The sequence below is a fragment of the Ictidomys tridecemlineatus genome, chromosome 13 (assembly GCF_052094955.1).
Source record: "Ictidomys tridecemlineatus isolate mIctTri1 chromosome 13, mIctTri1.hap1, whole genome shotgun sequence".
Lineage (NCBI taxonomy): Eukaryota > Metazoa > Chordata > Mammalia > Rodentia > Sciuridae > Ictidomys > Ictidomys tridecemlineatus.
Genome location: NC_135489.1, coordinates 90,265,110 through 90,286,985, shown reverse-complemented (window position 1 = coordinate 90,286,985; position 21,876 = coordinate 90,265,110). Strand labels below are relative to the sequence as shown.

At 49.9% G+C, this 21,876-nt stretch overlaps 1 protein-coding gene across 4 annotated transcripts in view; it reads right to left on the bottom strand.

Annotated features, from left to right (window-relative positions):
* Nucleotides 1–21,876, bottom strand: part of Ldlrad4 (low density lipoprotein receptor class A domain containing 4) — a 353,541-nt gene that overhangs the window by 281,878 nt on the left and 49,787 nt on the right. For all 4 annotated transcript variants that reach the window (XM_078030497.1, XM_078030495.1, XM_078030496.1 and 1 more), the window contains exon 2: nucleotides 18,467–18,558. The gene's annotated coding sequence lies outside the window, so the exon portion shown is untranslated. The remainder of the gene's footprint in view (nucleotides 1–18,466; nucleotides 18,559–21,876) is intronic.

Genomic DNA, 21,876 nt, shown 5'->3' with positions numbered 1-21,876 from the left:
CAGACTCAAGGCTGTCCTGATCCAGGAGCCACAGCCTGGAGCTGTTCTGGTCTCAGTGCATCTTCATCCGAGCTCCCAGGCTCCACGGGCCGCTGGGTTTGTACCGTGAGCAGAATGCCAGTCTCCTACGGACAGATGCCGCGGCCTCGGTGCCTCTAAAAGCTGACCCCTCCCCCTGGCACCATCCCACCTGGGACCAGTCCTGCCCCTGAACAGTGCCAGGGACATCACCCTACACAGCTTCCTGGCCTCCCCCCTGTGCCGGGCCTGTCACCCTGAGATGAGGCATCTCAGTACGGCTAGGGACCCACTATACCCCAGGCAGCTCATAGGACAAGTTCCAACCTCTACTTGGAGCCATGGCCCAGTCCCTGACCCTACCCCACATGCCTTATTCTCTGAACAATCAAAGAAAGGCCTGCTCCTTGTCCTAGATGTGACAGATAGGCCAATGCAGACTTCAACGTTGAGCTTCAAGTGTGGGCACAAACCTCAGGGCTCCGGAGCTCAGGAAATGGTGTTTGGATAACAAACAGGCACGTCTCTTCCTCCTGGTCCCTGTGTAGCTCAGTAAAGAGGTTAAAATTGTCCCAGCCCTCTCAGAGGTAGCACAGGGCAACAGACAGAAGGCTGTGTCACTCCAAGGGGCCAGAAAACACCCAAAGGCACAGTGCCCTCCTCCACCACTCCTGGGAGCCAGAGGAAAGAGTACCCTCCAAGACGTAGAAGCCCCTTCAAATGGAAGGTCCTCAATTCCAACGCAGACCCTTCTGTAAACAGTGTCCCACAGCCAGCAGGTATCCAGGACCTCCCTTGTCAAAGAGGGTGGCGATTTCCTTTCACGCAGCCGTGAAGCAAACGAAAGACAAACACACGGGGGAGAACTTTAAGTAGTGGCCGGTACACCACGAAAGGCCACGAAAGGCCAGCACTCTCTCACAGAGAGCAGAGCCCCCTTCACCTCTGGGCAGGCCCTTGAGCTGCTGGGTCAAGGCTTTCCAGTGTTCTCTTAGAAACCCTGGAGGCACGCGCTGAGATGTAGCCTCCCTGCCGGGGTCCCAGAGTGACAACCAGGGCAGCACAGCCGCACCAGCCTGCACATGTGGCAGGACTGAGAACCCTCATGTGGTGAGCCTCTCAGATGCTGGGCTACCTCCTTCTGCACCCTACCTCCTGGGATCAGCTGAAGTGTGCCCCCCCAAAACTCAGACGTTGAAATCCTAAGCTCCAGTGGGACTGTATTTGGAGAAAAACCCTCTAGGGAGGTGACTATGGTGACATGAAGTCACAAGGTAGGGCCCTGCTTAGCCAGCTTTTCACCACCATGACCAAAACACCTGGCAGAACAACTTAGGAGTAAATGGCTTATTTGGGCTTGTGGTAGCAGAGGTTCAGTCCCTGGTGGGCTAAGTCCCCTGCTCTGGGCCTGACGTGAGGCAGGACATCATGGCAGAGGGGTCCAGGGGAGGAAAGCTGTTCAGTTCATGGTGGGGTCAGGAAGTAGAGAGAAGTGGGGAGGAGGCCACAGGGAAGATGCACCCTTCGATGGCTCCCCACAGTGACCCAGCTCCTCCAGCTCCGCCCCACCTGCCCACGGTGATCACCGGCAGTCCATTCAGACAGGGCCCACTGCTTAGGTCCCAGCTGTCACAATCCAGTCACTTCCCCTCTGAACAATCCTGCATCGACACAGGAGCTTGTGTGGACGCCTCATATCCAAACCATAAAAGGCCCTACCCAATAGGGTTGGGGTCCTCACAAGAAAAGGGAGAGATACCAACGCAGAGTTGTCCCAGCCCCATAAGTGTACACAAAGAAGGCCACATGAGGACAAGCTGAGAAGGTGGCCATCCACCAGCCTCACCAGCAGCCAGCCCTGACAGCACCTCCATTGGACTTTGACCCTCCAGTCTATGAGAAAATAAATTGCTATTGTTGAAGCCACCCAGTGTGCGTATAAAATACACCCAAGCCTCTCCTGACACACCGAGGATCCCCAAACCTTACCAAACCTGTGTTTCAAAGTCACGGTTTGATTTGGGAGCACTTCTTGCTAAGTATACCAAAGTGTCTGTCTGTCTGTCTGTTGACCCTAAAATCCATTTTACTTCAGCCTACGCATACAAGCCATCGGCATGTGTGAGGCTGTCGAGTGTTACTAATAACCACAGGTGACGCACACAGTGCAGGCGAGCTGTGACAAGATGGCACCAGGCCCTGTGTCCATAGCCGGGCTATCAAACACGGAGCCTCTGGCATCCCTGGGTTCAGGCTCAGTGTGACCTCCACACACATGGCTCCCTGGGGCAGTGAGTCCACAGCAGGAACTGGACAAAGGAATCCGCTTTGAGGTTTCCCGAGTCACAAGGGGTGGCCCAGCCTCCCAGGATGGGGCACAGTAGGCAAGGATATGCCTCGGCTGGCCTGTCAAAGGCAAACCCTGTGCCACGGGAAATTCCAAGCAGGAGAGAAAATATCCGGAGTTTCTACAAAGTCCAGATGCCAACGGGGGTCTCAGTACTGTCGATATTTGTGTTTAAGCAACTTCCCTTAGGAAATCTGTCGGCTAAAATTTCTCAAGTTTGCAAACAAAGATTCCACAATTAATTTCCTTCAGGGCAAGAACAAAATATTTATACACGTCCCTGAAAGTTTGATCAGCCGACTCCCACGCCACATCCTGAGCCCATTCTAATTCTGGAGTTCAGTTTTGTGTCCATTTGAGTGTTGACAACCCCTCAGCTTCACCACTCACAATCTCAACTAGCCACGCAAAGCCAAACTCCAAAGATAACCACGGTTTTCACCATTCTGCAAAAGGGCTGGTACCCAAACCAGCAGGTAGGCTGTCCTACCCTCACTTTTGAAGTAAGAGGTGTGCAAACAGGATTTCCCGAGCAACCCTTAAGACTCTCGCTGCCAACTGGCCTTACTAGCCCCTGTGCACATCCTCTGTGCGGAACGGGCTCAGGAAGGGTCACCAAGTGGCAAGAGAGAGTCCTCACGTCACAGCCCAATGAGCTTACGAGAGGGAAACCTTAGGTAGCTCACTAACCACTCTGGCTTCTACTCCCTCACCTGTACTGAAGGGCTTTGATGACATTTGACAGCTTTGGCCCCTTCAGATTCTAAAGAAGAAAATATAACTTGCTCTTCTAGGATTATAGCTCTGTTTCAAGACCCCAACCTTCTGGTGGCTAAATCTTTTGCTACGTATTCAGGTTTGAAGCCTTTTTCAGAAGAGGCTGTTTTTCATCATTACGTCTGTTTTCTCATGTGTTTCCAGCCTACAGGTGTGGCAAAGCAACATCACCTTGCCTGCCACCAGCCCTTTCATTGTGGCACAAACTACAGATGACATTCCTCGGCTTAGTGTACAGAATTACACTGAAATGGTCAGAGGCTGAAGGGTCATCACTGGGACAAACCTCTCACACCAACCTCAGAAGTGCTCTAGCATGAGTTTGGAGAGCGCTACCTACCCCAGAGCTTGGACGACAGGACACGGCCAGCCCACATGAGACTGAGCCTGTACAAAGGAATCCATTTTTTTAATATTTATTTTTTAGTTGTAGTTGGATACAATATCTTTATTCATTTATTTATTTATATGTGGTGCTGAGGATCGAAGTCAGGGCCTCGCACGTGCTGGATGAGTGCTCTATCTCTGAGCCACAACCCCAGCCCCAAAGAATTCCACTTTGAGGTTTCCCGAGTCACAAGGGACACTCCTGGCTTCAAACAGTGCTATCGACCAGTGGTTTTTCTTGAACTTGACACAAGGTGAAAGGCAATATTTAAATTGAAAATAAAACTTTAAAGATCTATTTTGCAAGTAGCTTCGGAGGGTGTCAGTGGAAGTGACAATGACTAACGAGGCAATATCACCACCTGAAAATTCACGTGCAAAGTGGAAAAAACGGAGAGGGAAAGTGACGCTGATCCAAGACTTCAAGGGAGGCAGTCAGACATTTTTAGAAGAAAAAGTATACTGAAGTCATGCTTTAGCCTAAAAGTCAACCATAGACGGCCGTTCTCCCCGTCACCCTCCTCCTGAGACGGCAGCAAGGGCCAGTGTGGCAGAACATTCTAGTCCAGCTCCAAGGCCAGCAGAGCCTGCTTGTTTCTTTACAGTCTGCATAGATTTGCATGACTACACGAGGAGGTGTCTGCTCCATGCATCTAAACCTGATTAATTAGCATCAGTATCTGTTCAGAGACGGTAGAGGGGAAACAAACCATGACGTCCTCACCTCAGATACTGCTGATTTAGAGGCAGCACAAACACATGAGATCAGCTAGACTGTCCATGTGGCAGAAGCTTCCAACAACAGCCTAGAAGTGATGTCTAATCTCCTGGTCCGTCATCCCAGCACACACGGAATTAACCTGTGCAGCCCCAGAGGCCACAGGAGGGACGTAGAACTGATTACAAAGAATGCCAACCCACGCTCCAGTGCTGGAGAGACTCAAAAGAGCTGTAACTGGGCCAAGATCTGAACCCCTCGGCTCCAGTTTACGTTTTCATCACATGTCCACCTCGAAAGTTAAGACGCCAACATGAAGGTTCACAGCACTCCCCTGACACCGTGTCCAAGTCCCAGACCCAAAGAGAGCCTGCCTCAGGAACATCCTCACCAGAGCCAGCCCTGAACTGCCTCGGTCATCCTTCCCTTCCCAAGCGCTCCAGGCAATGGAAAAGTCCTAGATCTTCCCCAGAAATACAGGTGGGAGTCAGGAGTTCAGTCCTGCTCTCAAAACTGTCAATCATCCACCAGGCAGAAGGCCACTGACTCCTGCCTCGTGAACTACACAACAAATCCTCCAGGTGACCACCAGAAAACAATGTCCTGCTAACTCCAACGCAGATGGCAGAAACCAAGGAATCCCCGGCTCCAGTCTCACAAAATTCAGTCCCTCCTGGGTTGCCACAGGCTTCCACCTCTTCACTGGGAGACACCAGCTGTAAAGGCTCCAACATCCCCACTGGAACTTCTGGAGCAAACTGGGCGTGAGGAACCTTCCACCAAGGGCGTCCTCTCTCCTCTCACAATGCACTGGAGATGTCACATCTCATGTGCTGCTGTCCAGGTGGCCAAAGCCTGAAGATGGGAGAAGGGCCAGGTTCTTTTAGACACTGAAAACATTTTACAACTCAAATGTTTCTGACCTACGGTCATCTGAGTCAGTGGGAGAAAGTTGGGGAAACAGAGGGTGGGTTGGGGATTCACAAAACGTACAAAGCACATCCAGAAATATCATCAGCCCGTGACTCACAGGTTAGCACAGATGTTCTCATCACGGTGCACCCCAGTGTCGCCACTGTCTGTCACGGGCTTTAAAAACATCTCAGACAGGAGCTGGGGCTGGGGCTCAGTGGTAGAGCGCTCTCCTAGCACGTGTGAGGCCCTGTGTTCGATCCTCAGCACCACAGAAAAATAAATAAAATAATAAAACATCTCAGGTCCTTGGAAACGCTTTATCGACATCTCATCCACCCCACCATTCCAGTAGCTGGTAACGTCTCTGAGCCCAGGAAACTTCTGACTCCCCTATTGCTTCCTCGTTACCCAGCTGAGCCCTCAAAAGACACCCAACAAATGTTTGAGGGCTGAATACACTAAAGGCAATGCCTAGTGCCTCTTTCTGATAGCCTTAAGGGGAATTTTTTTGTTTCACTGAGGTGTTTTTCAAAATTTAACCTGATTGATTCAAACCTCATCTGTTGGTCCAATAGATTTAGGTGCCGTATCTCCCTAGTAAATGGGAAGTTTCCCATGCCGTGCGTGGCCTCCGCTGGGACACCCAGTCCGTCTCAAGCAGAAAAAGCACAATTAAAAACAAATGCACACATTTTAATCTTCAAAATCATTGCTTTGTGAAAATTCAGGGGACTTAAGATAAATCACCTTTACCTCCATCGAGACCCTGACTTCTCCTGAGCGTTAAAGACACAGTTGATAAACTCTGGAGGGGTGAGCTTTCATCTGGCCTGTCTGCAGAGGGCCAGTCTGCACAGTGCTTCACAGTGGGGGGAGACAGCGGGCTGAGCCTGCACTGGGACAGCCAGTACACGGCACCCCCAGCCCTGTCAACACTGCTCTGTGCCCACAGATGATCGGATCCTTGTCACCAGCAACTCCTTTCCCCTACTATAGAAGCCAACCTGTGACTCAGGGGCACCTAACCACTGAGCCACATCCCCAGCCCAATTTATGTTTTGTTTTGAGACAGGGTCTCCCTGAGTTGCTTGGGACCTTACTAAGTTGCTGAGTCTGGCTTTGAACTCACGATCCTCCTGCCTCAGCCCCCTGAGTCACTGGATTTACAGATACGCCCCACCATGCCTAGCAGGACCATATTTTATGGTTTCAATCAGCAATTACTCAATTATTATTTCCTGAATGAGTGAGTGAGTGAGTGGATTAATATACAAAAAAAAAAAAAAAGAAACACCAAAACAGTTGATTTTTGCCTTCTGAGTCCCCTCTCGGCAGCAGAGAGCCGAGTTCTGGTCGTATCCTTCATAACCTTCATCGTTTGGTTTCCTGGAGCACAACAGATGGGGCCTCCGTTGGAGGGGTGTAAAGACGTCAGTGGACACAGCGGGCTGGGGCACTCGAGGGAGAGAGGACGCGGCCACGCCCTCCGAGGGGCTGCCCTGCTGTGACTCAGACCAAACTCCATCCAGCCTGATAGACAGTCCGTTTCAGTTTTGGGTTATTTTTTTTTTTTTTATTGCCTGTAAACAGAAATTTTCTCCTAGTTAAGTCAGCATCAGGAAATTAAAATCCCATGTGTCACCCGTGTTGAATGGGCCTGTGGGTCGGCTGTCTCAGGAGGCCAAGGTGCCAAGCAAGGTCCCCAGATCTGTCGGCTGGCACTGGCAAGGACAGTCCCCAGGTGGTCTGCACCCTGAGGTAAAGGTTTGGTATAGATGAACTTTAACTAACAGGTAAAAGGCCTTTCCATTTTTCTGCTATACTAACTTCTTAGAGTGATGATGTCTCATTAATATGTTAGAGAGTTGTATAGTTTTATATCTTACCAAATGTTTTGCTACTGCCCACAGTTAAGGAGTTGGTCACACATCTGAAAAGGGAAAACAAAATTCTTTCAAGATACCCTGCTGTTGCTTCTTAACAAAAAAGAAACTGTGCACATTCTCACCGCAGGATTTAAGATACCAAAAAATTCCTGAAACACATCCAGATTATTTTTTAAAGAATACTTGTCTGGAGAATGAAAAAAGAAAAACAGGCAACCAAAGAAAACAAATAAATGGAAACCTTAAATAGCTATCAATTCTCCTGGCTGAGCAAACATTGAACAATTTAGTATTAGAATGGTTCCCGGATTGTTATGCCTAGAAAAAGTTAAGACACACTAAGATAGCAGGAGAATGCTTAGGATATAAACAAAGATTAATGTAGATTAATTTTAAAGATTAATTTTTAAACCTACTACAAGCCAGGCACAGTGTTGCATGCCTGTAATCCCAGCAGCTCGGGAGGCTGAGGCAGGAGGATCTTGACTTCAAAGCCAGCCTCAGCCACTCAGTGAGACCCTGTCTCTAAATAAAACATTAAAAAAGGAAGGACGGAAGGAAGGAAGGAAGGAAGGAAGGAAGGAAGGAACGAACGAACGAACGAACGAACGAACGAACGAACTCACTGCAAGCTAAACTTTTAAGGTACCCAAAGTGTTAACACTTTTCTGTGGAGAACCGTGAACAAGAAGGAATCTCTAGACCCTGATTTTAAGGACCAGGAAATGGAGACCTCAGGCCCAAGAGACTCTCTGGGAAACAAAGTCATGCAGTCTGATGGTAACATGGAAAGAATGGATGTCCACCAGTGAAGGGAGGCACCAACCACCAGGGCCTGCCTTCTGCAGCCATGCTCCTAAGCCAGCCCTGTCTGCCCACACAGAAGAACTAAACACCATGGGAATTGAGCATCTTGGCAGCCGGGGGCTTTTAGAAGCACCCATCAGGCCCCCTAAGCACCCGGGACTCAGTTTCACTTTGCAATGATTCAGAAACCTCCACTGAATGGAAGGCTTACAATCAGGGTGTGAGATAACACAACGGGCAATGGGTCTGCACAGCCCACTCCCTACAGGAAGGCCAGAGTCAGCGGTCCTGCACTGAACATCCAAAATGCCCCAGAGGCTGCTGGGCCTCTCCCATGATCCCCCGAAGGCTGAGATACAGTGATTCTTCTTCAGCTACCTGAAAGCCTGTCCTTGAACGTGAGCTTTCACCCCAGAAGCTAAAGCACCCGACTCTAGCAAGGAAGGGCTCACACCTGGTAGTTGCAAGCCAGCCGTCCTTCTCCACAACACCCCACCTCTCCATGCCGGTCCCAGAGGCTCAGCACTGGGCACAGCAGGGGTTGCAGTTGAGCAGAGATCTCTAAGACAGGAACAGATGGACCCCAAGTGACGTCACCAGTGACCCATGTCTTTCTTTTTGCAAAGTATTACAACTAGCATTTTTTTTTAAATACCAGGATTGAACCCAAAGGTACTTAACCACTGAGCCTCATCCCCCACCCTTTTTTATATTTTATTTAGAGACTGGGTCTCATTGAGTCGCTAAGTGACTCACTGAGTTGCTGAGGCTGGCTTCAAATTCATAATCCTCCTGCCTCAGCCTTCCAAGCTGCTGGGATTACAGGTGTGCCCCACTGTGCCCGGTACCAACTAGCAATTCTTAATCACAGTTTTATTCATGCTTTTTCTACTACAGTGACCAAAAGACGGATTCGGTGTTTTTTGTTCAACTGTAAATTAAAGACACTCCTGAAGAAGGTTTAAAGTTAAGTGATTAGACAACTAACTAGCCATATATACTAACTTCTACTTACATTAACACATTTGCAAATCCTTAAACAAGTCTAGGCCCTGCAATCTACAAAAGGCTTTTAACCCCTACTGCCATAAAGGTCATCAGAAGTAATATTATAAGCTTTATACAATCTCCCATTCCCTCAGATTATCCACACCGTAAGAGGGAGACAAAGGAGAAAATGACTACAATGTGATTTAAGTCCCTAAAAAGCCAACCACTGTGCACCCCAGAACTGAACTACTTTAGTTTTAGAATTCAGAAAACCACAATACACGCTCGGAGCACATTGAACATAATTGCTAACAAACAGGTCTAGTGCAGGGACCCTACAGAGAAGTGGGAAATACCAAGCAGTGGGGTCCCTGAATCGCTGCTAAGTAGAACTGAGCCCCAGTTCCTAGGGAGGCCTAACCGGTGCTTCCAGAACCCCAGCTGCCAAATGCCCCAAGATGTGGAGGCTGCCGTCTCCTTGTGGTTTTAGTGCCTCTGCCAAAGCTCGCACTTGTTCACTTTTTTTTTTTTTTTAAGTTGTGTTTTAAATGCTTCTAAGTAGGGCAGTCCTATCAGTAGGTCTTATCCACTGTGGGTGTTTCCAAAGTGCAAGAGGTGTGCTCTATCTCCAACGGCCCCTGACTCACCCTTTAGCCGTGGCTCTTGAAGAACTCCCTGTTCACCTACCTTCACAATATGGTGCTGACTCCTGTCAGGACACTTCCTTTTTGGCTTTGGGTATTAAAATTGTATTATTTCAGCAATATTTCTATCCAGAAGTAGCCAGGCTATGTATCTGGCCCTATCATCAACTAAATGTTCCTTTGCTGTAAACCTAAGATAGTGTTAGTATCCACAACTGGATGTGAAATAAATAATTCAATTTCAATAACCGCTTTTTCCTTTAAAGAGATACGGCACAGACCTTTATCAGTGTAATTCTGGCTAAACTGATGGAAGAAGACCAGAAAGAGAGGACTCTATTAATCTGGAATTGGGAATGCAGCATTTTCCCGTTTTATTCTGGGTGACGTTCTACTTATTTTCAACCGGACAATTATAAAACTGCTCTATGTTTAACTACCTCAAAAACCCCACAAATCACCATAAGAACTGCTGCAAAGGAAATCTTCAGCAACGTAGAGTGATCGTTATGATTCTTCCTGTGGTCCAGAGAGATGCTTGGGAGATGTTGACTGTACCTTGTGCTTCTCTGATGACTTCTATGTCCATATGAAATTTCCAAAAACCCAAATGATTGTACTGAACCTAGTTACACAGTAACTAGGTAGATTTTGCCTTCATCTCTTTGCCTCCTTTGACACAGGATCATAACATTTTTCTCTGTAGGGAACCATTTCGTCATATTTCTGTAATTGGTCTTCCATTAATTATTCCCAGCTGCAAGGAGTTTCTATTAATTACCAGAATTTCCCCTGAAATAAACACTCCATGACCAAATGGGTCCTGGAGGGAGTGCTCCTCACACGTGCTCCCCTCTGCACTCACCCTATGGCTCCGCGTGAGGTCGGTATTGTACGGCAATAGAATTAGACCCCCCCCCCCGTGATGGGAGGCTAATGGTGGAGAGGCTGTGAGCCACTGGACCTCAGCATCGTGGTCAGGACACCAGGCGGGAACGCGTCAAGTGGGCCTGAGCCAAGAGTTGATGATCCCACACAGAAGGCCCCGCTCCCTTCTAAAGTGAAGTGTGGAGTCGCCTTGCATGTCTCCATATGGGGCCCCACCCGCGGGACACAGGTGGACACCCAACTCCCACCAGCACACTTGGGAAGACGGTAGAGGCTCTGCGTGTCCCCAGGGCCTAAAAACAACCAGGGCAACCCTTCCGACTGCACGAGGTCTCCTTAAAAATGCAAGTGGCTATGGAAAGAGAACAAGACGCTGGGTAGGGGGACCAGGTGAGCGCACTAGCCACATGCACACGCTGAAGGTCGTTATTTTTTGAATGACACATCCAAGAGTGAGTGTGGGCTGCAGCAGCCCCAGGGCCTCCAGGTAGAGATGGAAAACGGTCTGAGCAAGGGACAGCGCAGAGTTTGGCAAATCTCTAAGGTTGACCACTAAGCTGAGAGACTTGAACACAAAAGATGATCGTGATGCTAAGATAAAGAGGACTGTACTAAGACAAAACCACCTATTCAGGTGTGTGGCACACCCCTGTAATCCAACTACCAGGGAGGGCAAAGCAGGAGGATCAAAAATCCAAGGCCAGCCTGGGCCACTTAGTAAGACCCTGCCTCAGAGAATAACAAGGACTGGAGATGCCACTCGTCCAACAGGGGGGATGCTCTGGGTTCAATCTCTAGTAGCACTCGCGTCCGCGCACACACACACACACACACACACACACACACACACACCAGTGTGTCCTACTGAACATGCGATGTAGCAAGGCACACAAAGACTTCACGCACTTTGCCTGCTCTCACACTTGCTCTGTATTCTTGGAGTGATCTTGCCTGATGCTAATTACTGCCCCCGTTTTAATCAGCTTTTTCACTACTAGAACTAAAAGATCCTACCAGAAAAATTTTAGGGGAGGAAAATTTATCAGAGGGCTCAGGGTTTCAGAAGCCTCAATCCTTAAGACAGCAGACTCCCCTCCTTGGGGCTCAATGTGAGGCTGAACACCACGGAGGAAGGGGGTGGCAGAGGACAGCAGCTCACATGGTGATCAGAAAGCGGAGAGACTCCACTCTCCAGATACAGAATATACACCCCATGGCCAGGCCCCAATGCCCACCTCCTCCAGCCACACCCCACCTGCCGCCAGTCCCATCAGAGATCAATATACTGATTAGGTTAAGGCTACACCCCAATCAGTTCTCCCAGAACCTTCTTGCTTTGCCTCTCATGTGAGCTTTTGGGGGACACCTCATCTACACCATAACACCCCCACATCTCCGTTTTCAGTCATGACCTCTCTAGCTCACAGTGTCTTCAGACGTGCTGAGCCAAGGCACCTCCAGCCCAGACCCCTCATTCGCACACTGTGAGCCCCTTCTCCCCGCTGCTGTCTCTGCGCACGCCAGCTCCCCACTCACCCAAGACGGAGGCCCGAGAGTCATTTCAGAGCCGACCTTGAGCTCCACACGGAGTCAGTCAGCCCACCCGACACTGCTCCTCTGCAGGCCCTCTTCTCTGTCACTGCCACCTCATTTGGGGCCCAATCACTGGGGCCTGGAACGAGCTCCTTGCTCTTCTTCCTGGCTGGCCTTCCCAGCTCCTGAGTGTCCCCTCCACTCGTTCCCACCCTTGGCTACCAGACTCGGGTCCCTGAACACATCACATAACGACCTCGTCTTCCCTGAAGAGCCCCAAGGCGCTCCACGCCCCACAGGATGATCTGCGGGGGCCTTCACACACCTTCCCGGCTTGGCACTGCTTTCTCAACTTTCTACCTCACCTTCCTTCCCAAGGTTGCAGGTCCGTTTGCTATTTCTCCAGCACACGGCTGACTTTCACCCGTGGGAGACTCTCCCCGAGCTCCAAAGGCTCTGCCCGGGGGCAGGCGTGTCGCACAACAGTGTGATTGTTCCTAATGCCACAGGACTCTACCATCAAGGACGGCCGCGAGGTGGTCTTCCACCGCACGGAATCATTCCACTGCCACCAGCGACGCGCCAGGGTTCCACCGTGCTAGGTATATTTTACCACAACTCTTTTTAAAAGGTAGGGCAGAGCCGGACACGGTGGCACACGCCTGTAACCCCAGCAGCTCAGGAGGCTGAGGCGGGAGGATGGCGAGTTCAAAGCCAGCCTCCGAAACTTCAAGGAGCTAAGCAACTCAGTGAGACCCTGTCTCTAAATAAAATACAGAATAGGGCTGGGGATGTGGCTCAGAGGTTGAGTGCCCCTGAGCTGAACCCCCAGTACCCCCTAAAAAAGTAGGGGGAAATCCTGAAAACCACTAAAGATGAAAATGTATGTAACCGACTTAATCATCCCAATACCAAGTGGTAATGAGTTCATTGAAGGGCAACTCAAAAGCACCCTCACAGCCTGGAAAGCACCAAAACCCACTTGGCATATGCACCTGAGCCTGTGGCACGACTCTTTCTGAAATGACTCAAGAATCAGCACATCTTCTCAATTTTCTAAGCTCAGTGGGGCTGCATAGACAGGAGGTGATGAGGGAACATGACCCCAAGGCCAGGCGAGCAGAGGTCACGGGCCTCCCACCCAGGCATCACCCTGGGAAAAGGCCTCTGCCCAGACCCAGAGTCGAGACCTGGAAGCAGCCTTGTTCTAGTACACGATGGCACAGGGAGAAAGTGAGCACAACACCACCGAACCCACAATACAGGCAGGAACTCTTCCAAAGTAGGGGGCTGGGGGCGTGGCTCCATGGTAGAGCGCCTGCCTAGCATGCACGAGGCCCTGGATTCCACCCACAGCACTGCAGGAAGAAAAATATAGGCAATGCAGACTCAGGTCCACAGAGCTTTTAGGAAAAGCCTCCTTACCCAAAGCCCCATCTCCACATGTACCCTTTACATTCTGCTCTGGAAAACCAACAGAAGGGACCATGGCTTCCTTGTTCTTCCACCTACGTTTGTGGATTCAACAGAATGATTCTGTTCCTAAGTGGATTATGTGGCCCAGAAAGAGGGACCACCACTCTTAGCCAGGGCAGTCCCCCGACAGGACACCTGGCAGCTGGGATGCTTCGTACTTGTGACCTGTCTGTCCATTCACTCAGCAAATCCCCCTCTGGAGTGTGACTGGCCGACTCAGACAGAAGGTACCCAAGCAGCCCCAAGCCTGGGTGTGCGGGAAGGCCAACAGGCCCTGGCCTGAGGTCTTCTGCACTGTCCCCCAACCCATACACAGCTCAATTGCTGTAGCACAGCCCCAGGTGCCAGAAAGACATGCAAAAAATGAGGAGAGCCACTGGCAAACCAGACCCCAGGAAAGAAGGAGGAAGTTGTTGATTACACGTCAGGCTGAGCCCAGACAGACCCCAGACGCCCCGAGCACAGCAGGCCCTCTCCCAAGCACTCAGCTTGCGAAGTTAACCAAGCGTCACCAAACAGCCTTTGGCAGGAGTCGCAGCCAACACAAAAACAAATATTATATAAAGCTGAAGTAGACAGCCTGGGCAGAAAAAGCCCAGTTGACACTTCCAACGGTCCCCTTTGTGTTGCAGGTCACACACTTTGTGACCAAATCCCTCCCCTCCCCAGGCCTGTCCTCTTCAATCCCGCCCATGTGGCCCTGAGCTCCACTCATTACCCTTCCAAGTTGACCATCACTAAGAAGATTTCTCCCAGTCAAACGAACCTCGCATCTCATGCTCTACTGCAAACGCTCTTGACCTTTGGGGAGGTCAAAACCTTACTGAGAATCCCATCAAAGCCCTGACATTCTCCCCAGGAGCAAGCGTGATTGCAGGGAACTCACAGATGCCCTGAGCTGCCTGGGGTTACAAGCCTCGGTGGCCGTCCCCATGCCCATCTCCTCCCATTCCCCTCCTGCACTGAATTTGAGAAAAGCTCAGTAACCAGCCTCCGTTTGGAAGAATTACATAACTCCAACAAATGTCAGGAATCCATAAGGACTCTTTCTAGAAGGCTGGCCATGACATAAGGTCTGCAGGAGAAGGTCCCGTCCCTCATCTCAAGAGCTCTGGCCAGTCGGACTGGCAGCATCCCTGAAGGACACGCCCTCCCGGCGACTGCCGCGCAGATGTACCAACGTGACTTGCTGGGACTGCTGAGACTCAGTCTGTTACAACTGGCATCGGCTGCCACGGGCAAGTCATCAGAAGAGCCTGACCTTGGCAAAGCACATTTTACACTTGAGCACAATTCACTGGGTGACACCCAGCGGGGCGCAGGGAGGCAGGAAGAGGGAGAAGGTGCTGGAGTGTGCTGCCTGGCGCTGCCCACCCCACTGCACGGCACAAGCCACCTCACCCACACACGCAGACCCAACCCACGAAGCCAAATTCTCGAGCTGCTGCTGAGAATCCCATAAAAAGCAATGCTATTTCTAACCTCCCGCACCATGGAAAAATACACCCGCCACCAAGCAACCCAGAATCTCTGAAAGGTTTATTTTTATACTCTTTTCCCCACGCCCCCACCCCAACCTCCCCCACAAAAATTTAGGTGGAAAATTTGCTAGCTTTTTAGCAGCTTAACAATACTGTGCTAGGTATCAACTGAAGAAGTTGCCAGCACACTGGAATTGAAAGCAGAATGTTCAAGGTGCTTTTCTGATAGGACTCTGCACACTGACTTGAGAAAATAATATAATCTAATAATAGGAAGACAGAAACCATCGAACAGACAGAGAAAATCCCCCAGGTCCCAGACCAGGGGGGAAGCAACAAAAGGAAGAAGTTTCTCTTCCGAAAGCCTGTCCCCGCTTGCTGACCCTCCTCCCTGCATTGCCCATTGTCCTAGTCCAGCCCATAGATAGAGGCGTCCCGCGATCGTGACGCCCTTGCTGGGCATCTGTTTTTCTCAATGCTACTCTGAACCTGAATCTGAAGGGTGAGCTGGGGCTCCAGACCTGACTCCCCAGTGCTGCACAGAGGAAGGACTCAGGCAGGGGCAGGAAGGGGCAGGAAGGCACTGGAGATGAATGAGGACTGCAGGACCCAGAAACTTCCAGAAGCCAAGAGAGACCCTTGAACCAGGACTCCTGGCACTGGCAGCCATGGGGTCACCTCTCTGATGACAACCTGGAAGGACAGCAGAGGCTCTAACCCGATGCGGTCCAGCTGCTCATGCAGACAGGACATCCTGGTGCAGCTCTGGAGGAACCTAACCTGAAGGCAGAGTTCACTCCCAGAGTTGGGAGCCCAGACCCTGTGCCACACGCCCAGCCGTTTCTGTTGGGTCACGTTCTTCACAGTTAAGTCCGTTTCAATGTCAAAGATGACTTTGTACCGACATCTGGTGAAAACAAGCATTAATTTACTTAGCGGAGTAGAAAGCAGGAACCCACATTTAAAGGTGATGAGCGCTTATCTCAGTTCTATACTGTTCTTCTTTGATTTTACCCTAAAAGTTTTAAATTTAAGGCAAGAACAGGAAGATCGGGTCCTAGGGATGCATGTCGGTGGAGAGGGTTGTCTGTTAACTGCCGCGGGTCACTCTACTGGGACCACAGATCCCACGCCGACTCCCTGTCCCACAGTCTATGAAGGACGTTGAAGGGAACCAAGACAGGTGGGATTCTCCCCACCTGCATCCTCTCGTCTGCTGAGCCAAGAAGATCCAAGGCTGAGGTTCCATTCTCTCAAGAAGAGAAATGGGTGAAAAGAGGTCAGGAGCAACTCCCTGGCCTGCATCTCAGAGGCTACACCCCAGCACGCCTGGCACTTGGAAGACACCTGTGAAGTTCTTCAGGAATTCTCCCTGTGCTGATTGAGGACAGACCTCTAATCCTCCCACCTACTGTGTACCAAAATGCTGAATTGGGCATCTACTAAATAATTCTTCAAGATAAATAACATCCTGTTAAAAGTCAAAAAAGTTGAGACTCAGAGCTAGAACCTGGTGTGCGTCACAAAGTGAATAAAATCCACGGGGCGAGAATTCAACCCAAATTCCGTGGCTTGTGACTCTGCTTTACAAATGCCACATGCCAAGGGGCAAACCTTGAGCTCATCCAGGAGGCCCCAGTGATGAAGCACATTAACAGCAGCCTACACATGCAGACCCACCCCCATTTCAAAGCCAAGTTCAAACGAATCCATGTACAGAAAGAGGGTCTGTGCAAAACGCAGACCTCCGTGGGCTTCCCAGACAGGCAGAGCACTGAGCCATAATGCCACCTGTCCACTGCATCAGCCCTTAGGAATGTCTCACGGCCCAGCTGTGAGCTGCTTAAGGGACCAAGCTTTACAAGTAACAGAGTGAATATAAATTCCGGGACAGTCAACTGTAAGGACCTATTTTAGAGGTGTGAAAGTTCTTACGACACCTTGGAATCTAAGTCTGTGCTTGAAAATTACCCGTGATGCGTGAAGCAGCATGCGGGTCTGCAGAGACAGCCTCGCTTCTCGGACCTCTGGGGGGAAGGGGGGGCGGGCAACTCGGCTTTCCATCTAACCTGAAAGCCACACTCAGCAACTGCAAGTTGAGAAAAAGTTTTCCATTACCAGTTTTGAAAGTTGCTTAAAATAGCTGACAGAATGAGGTAATCCCATATAAGGAGGAAAATCAGATACTTATGTAATTTTCAAGAATTATTTCTACTTTTGCCAAAGTTTTGCAAATCAAGTTGGGCAGCCCTTCGGGGCACAGGCCAGTGGGTGCATTAGGAGAGTTGGTGAACAGCGACTTGGGGCAGCTTTAGCTTGGGGTGGGTAAATTCAAGGGGGAATGTATTTGGAATGAAGAATGCAAACAGAGCTGCACCCCCAGTTTGTAGGCCCTGGTGGGGTCGAGCAGTCACCTCCCACTCTAAGCTGGTGGTAGGTGCCAAGTTACAGAAGTAACCTAGTGCAGCTCACCAGCTCTCACGGGGCAGCAAAGATGGGAATTCTCAAGCCTCATGCTGCTCCTTTAGGATCTCAGGGGCCAGATGAACCCTTCATCAGTCCCTGAACACCCAGGAGATGAATGAAGGCTTATCACGCCCCGTGAGTCCCCGTGCCTTGCACTCCACGTTTTCAGACCTCTGAACCCTCAAGGCAGCAGTAGACAGGAACCCACTGCATTCAATCAGCCAATGGCCCACTGTGCGACGCACGCTCTTAAGCACCTGCCATGCCAGGAAGGGTCCAAGTTGTGAAAAGCCCTTTAAATTCAAGCACCTGTGTGCCTCGGTGAAGAAGCACCCTAAACCCCCTCCCCAGTCCCCAACCGTCATCTATTGCCAATAGCAGCCATAGATAGAAAGGTCTGGGTGTGCTGAGCCCCTCCAAACACACCTCCATCCATGTCCTTCATTTGACGAGTTCCCTGGAGCTCCCTGCTGTGGACACTGTCCTTCAGCACAATGCAGTGGGTGCGGGGACAGGGGACGGGGCTGGGGGTGCACTGGCCCTTAGAAAGTTTCCATTCTATCAAGGAATTTGCCACAAGCAATGAGCATACCACCTGGCACATTAAAAATTTAGGGGAAAAAAATTACATCTTGTATTTCACAGAACTTCCTCCTTTCCTCAAGATTCTCAAGTGCGCCCCCAACTGAGGTTCCCTGCTGTCAAGTGAAGCCTGACAATCAGGCAGGACAAGACTCACTAACGCCACTTCAGAGTTGACAAAATAGAGGCACAGGGAAGGGAGGGGGGCATGCCTAAGGGGAAAAGCGGACGGTGGGCAGGTGGGCAGGCTGGGGGGGGGACACTCCTGGCAGCCTCCAGCACCTCCCCTGGCTGTCCCCCAAGGGGGCTGGCTCTGAATGGGGCTTGGGCCTGAGGATATTAGAGGTGACTCAAACACATATGTGTCATCTAAGCTTCTGATGAAGACACCCCAAGTCCCAGCCACTTAGCCCCCCCCACACACACACACACACAAAGTGGCATATACACACAAACATAAAACCAAATGCAGTAACTCAGGAAGGGACCATCTCAGAACGGCTGGTGTTTGACAGTCTTTGTGACAAAGAAGAGCCGGAAGCCCCACTCACCTTTACCACTACGAGCCGACAGGTATCAGTCCGTGGAAACGGTCCAGCGGAGGAGGAGGCAGTGGCGTGAGATGGCAGGTGCAGAGCTTGTGCTACAGAAAGGAAAAGAAGGGCCGTCAGGGCACCAGTGCTTCCTTTCCCCTGGAACACCCACCCCCAGACACACCAACTTCCAGAAAATGTCTGAGGGCTGTCAAAACAAAAGGCACAAATATCAAAATAAAGCAAATAAAAACGTGAAGATACGCAGCAAGTGTTAAAGGGAAGGAAGAGGGGATCTCAGCAGAACCTCTGGAGCAGGGACACGACCGGCCCGCCCCACCTCCGACCTGCAGGGAGCAAGACCAGCTGCTCCGGTTCCTCCCTGAAATCCCGGCCTGCTTCTGTGCCCTCCTGAAGCTCTGGCCTCTCCGCCCGCCCTCTGTCCCGTCAGTGATCCATCCTCCACTGGGTGCTGCAGATTTTGTCCAGGCCACACAACCCATCGCCAGGCCCCTCGCCCCAAGATGGTGAGCTGACTCCACGCACACAGGGCCTCGGAGGCTGAGCACGGTGCCTCCTCAGGAGACCTCCACGCACCTTTCAAAGCAGCTTCGGGAAAACTCGGTAAAGCTCTGCCTCGGATACCACAAGTGCCTCTCAGCACCCGGCCTGCCAGTGGGTCGGATGCTCCTGTCCAAGGCTGAATGAGCCGCCATCTGTCTAGCTCATGTGCCGCGCCCCCTCCAGGAGACTTGTCCCTCAAAGCACAGTGCTGCCATATGTCACTCCTGAGTGATCCGCCAATGCTAAGGCATCTAGATAAAAAAAATGACTGCACCTAGCTCGAGGGCCCCGTGAGAATCCCACAGAGGCCCACCCCAACACCTGAGCCAGTGCCTCCCTGTGTCTGTTCAACTCCCCCTGTCACTGCTGTGGGGACATCTCTTTTTTTTCCCACATTTTTTTATTGATGCGTTTTGGTTGTATATAACTGAGGTGATCTGTGGTTACATATTCGAACCTGCACACAATGTAACAACATAATTGGGCCATTATTACTCCCCAGCACTTCTCCCTCTTTGCCCCCTTCCACCCCTTAATCCCTCTCCTCTACTGAGCTCTCTTTGATTCCCATAAGACCCGCTCCCAACCTTCTTTTGCTTTCTCCTCTCTGACTTTCTTGTATGAAAGAAAACTTGACTCCTTGACCTTCTGAGTTTGACTTACTTCCTTTATCATAACGGTCCCCAGTTCCATCTATTTTCCTGCCAATGACATAATTTCATTTTTCTTTACGACTGAATAAAAAACTCCATTGTATATACACACCACATTTTCTTTATCCATTCCTCTCTGATGGACACCTGAGTGGGTTCCACAGTTTGGCTCTTGTGAGTTGGGATGCCATAAGCATGGGTATGCAGGTATCCCTGGAGCATGCTGACTCTAATTCTTTAAGATATAGACTGAAGAATGGTCCAGCTGGGCCATATGGTGGTTCCAGGCCTGGCCTTCTGAAGATCCTCCATACTGATTTCCATGGTGGTTGTCCTCATCTACCATGTCCTAGTCCCGCCAACTGTCAAAGTGTTCCTTTCTCCACATCCTCTCCAGCACGTATTATTATCTGTATTCTTGATGGCTGCCATTCTGACTGGTGTGAGATGAAATCTCAGGGTAGTTTTGATTTGCATTTGCCAAATTGCTAATGATGTCAAACACTTTTTCGTATATTTGTTGGCCATCACTATTTCTTCCTTTGAGGAGTTGGACATTTCTTTCTCCTCTCCTTTCTTCTCTCCAGTGAGAGAAGAAAACATGCACTTCTGATTCTCCAGAACTTAGGAACAGGGATCCCTCTCCTAAAGCTTTCTGGGACTCAAACGCTGCGATCTCTTGGGAACAGAAGTCAGTGAAATGACATAAGTGTCCTGGTTAGGGCAGAATCCCATGTGACTCCACAGTGGATGGTGTCCTTGTATAATTCCCTTCCCTTGAGCACAAAAGTAACTTGCAACTTGTTTCTCACCAACAAATGGCACAGGTGCCACTCCCTTGATCAGGTTCCCCTGTGTAGGAATCCAGCTCAGTACTCCAGTGAGGTGCCCTTGCTGGTTCTGAAGAAGGGAGCTAACAAGACAGGGTCCTGTCTGTGAAGGGGCCACGTGGCAAGGAGAGCAGGGACCTCTGAGAGCTGAGAGCAGTCACCAGCTGACAGCCAGCAAGGAAACAGGGATCTCAGCCCCACAGGGACAAGCAAGCTTGACTCTGTCAATAACATGAATAAGCTTGGGAATGGATCCTTCCCCCACCCAAACCTCCAGATGAGAACACAGCCCCTGAGCTACGGACACCATACGAGAATGAGCATTGTGCTTGGCCTCCGGGCTCATGACAATTTGCTATGTAGCAATGTAAAATTACTAAATCTAGTTTAGTGATCAATATGTGAAATATGGATCTCTTCAGTGCAAACATAACCAGCCCATCAGAATAGCCCTCGCTGGCTGCAGCATCAAAGGTAAACCTTCATTTTTCCCACTCCGTGTGAGCAAGAACTCATCACCTCATCCTGGCACCCCAAGACTTTGCAGAGCGAACCACTCATTGTTTTTTTTTTTTAATGAGTCAAACTAAAAGCATTATGATCTGTGGATCTCCATACACTATGATAAGGCCACAGCAACTGAATTGGTCCATCCTTCTAGCCAAGTTTGTACCTTCAAAGTAAATTTCAAAATCGCTGGCAGATCTTTAGCTCCTGCTCGAGCCCAGAGGCTGAAGGCAGAGCTCCCCCTGGTCCCATCTCTTCATTCTACCTGGGAACCTGAGTCCATGCTTAGAAATGTCACTCAGTAGTTACAACTTTGGCCAAATATCCTTGCTGCTTCTCTGGCATTTTAGCTATGTAACAGCTCAAGGTTTAAAACAAAAACTTCCCTAAAAAATCTGCAGAGCAAGAACTTGTGATTCCTTCTTAAATTTTCATTTGTATCAATAAGTCTTTCATTCTCCACCAAAATGAAAAAGTCCTGAGCGGGTCCAACAAACGGGTTCTAATTCTGACACTGATTCTGAAGCGACTTCCTGGCAATCTTTTTTTTTTTTAATATATTTTATTTGTCAACAGACCTTTGTTTTGTTTATTTTTATGTGGTGCTGAGAATCAAACCCAGTGCCTTACACATGCTAGGCAAATGCTCTACCACTGAGCTACAACCCCAGCCTCCTGACAATCTTTTTTAAAAATTCTTTATTTTGTTTTTTATTATTAAATTGGTGATTTTTAATTCTCTGAATTAAAATTTTTATCTAAGCTCTGTTTAAAATAAAAGTTGGAAGCCAGGTGTGGTGATGCACACCTGTAGTCCCAGCTTTTCCTGAGGCTGAGGCAGGAAGATCCCCTGAACCAACAATTTCGAGACCAG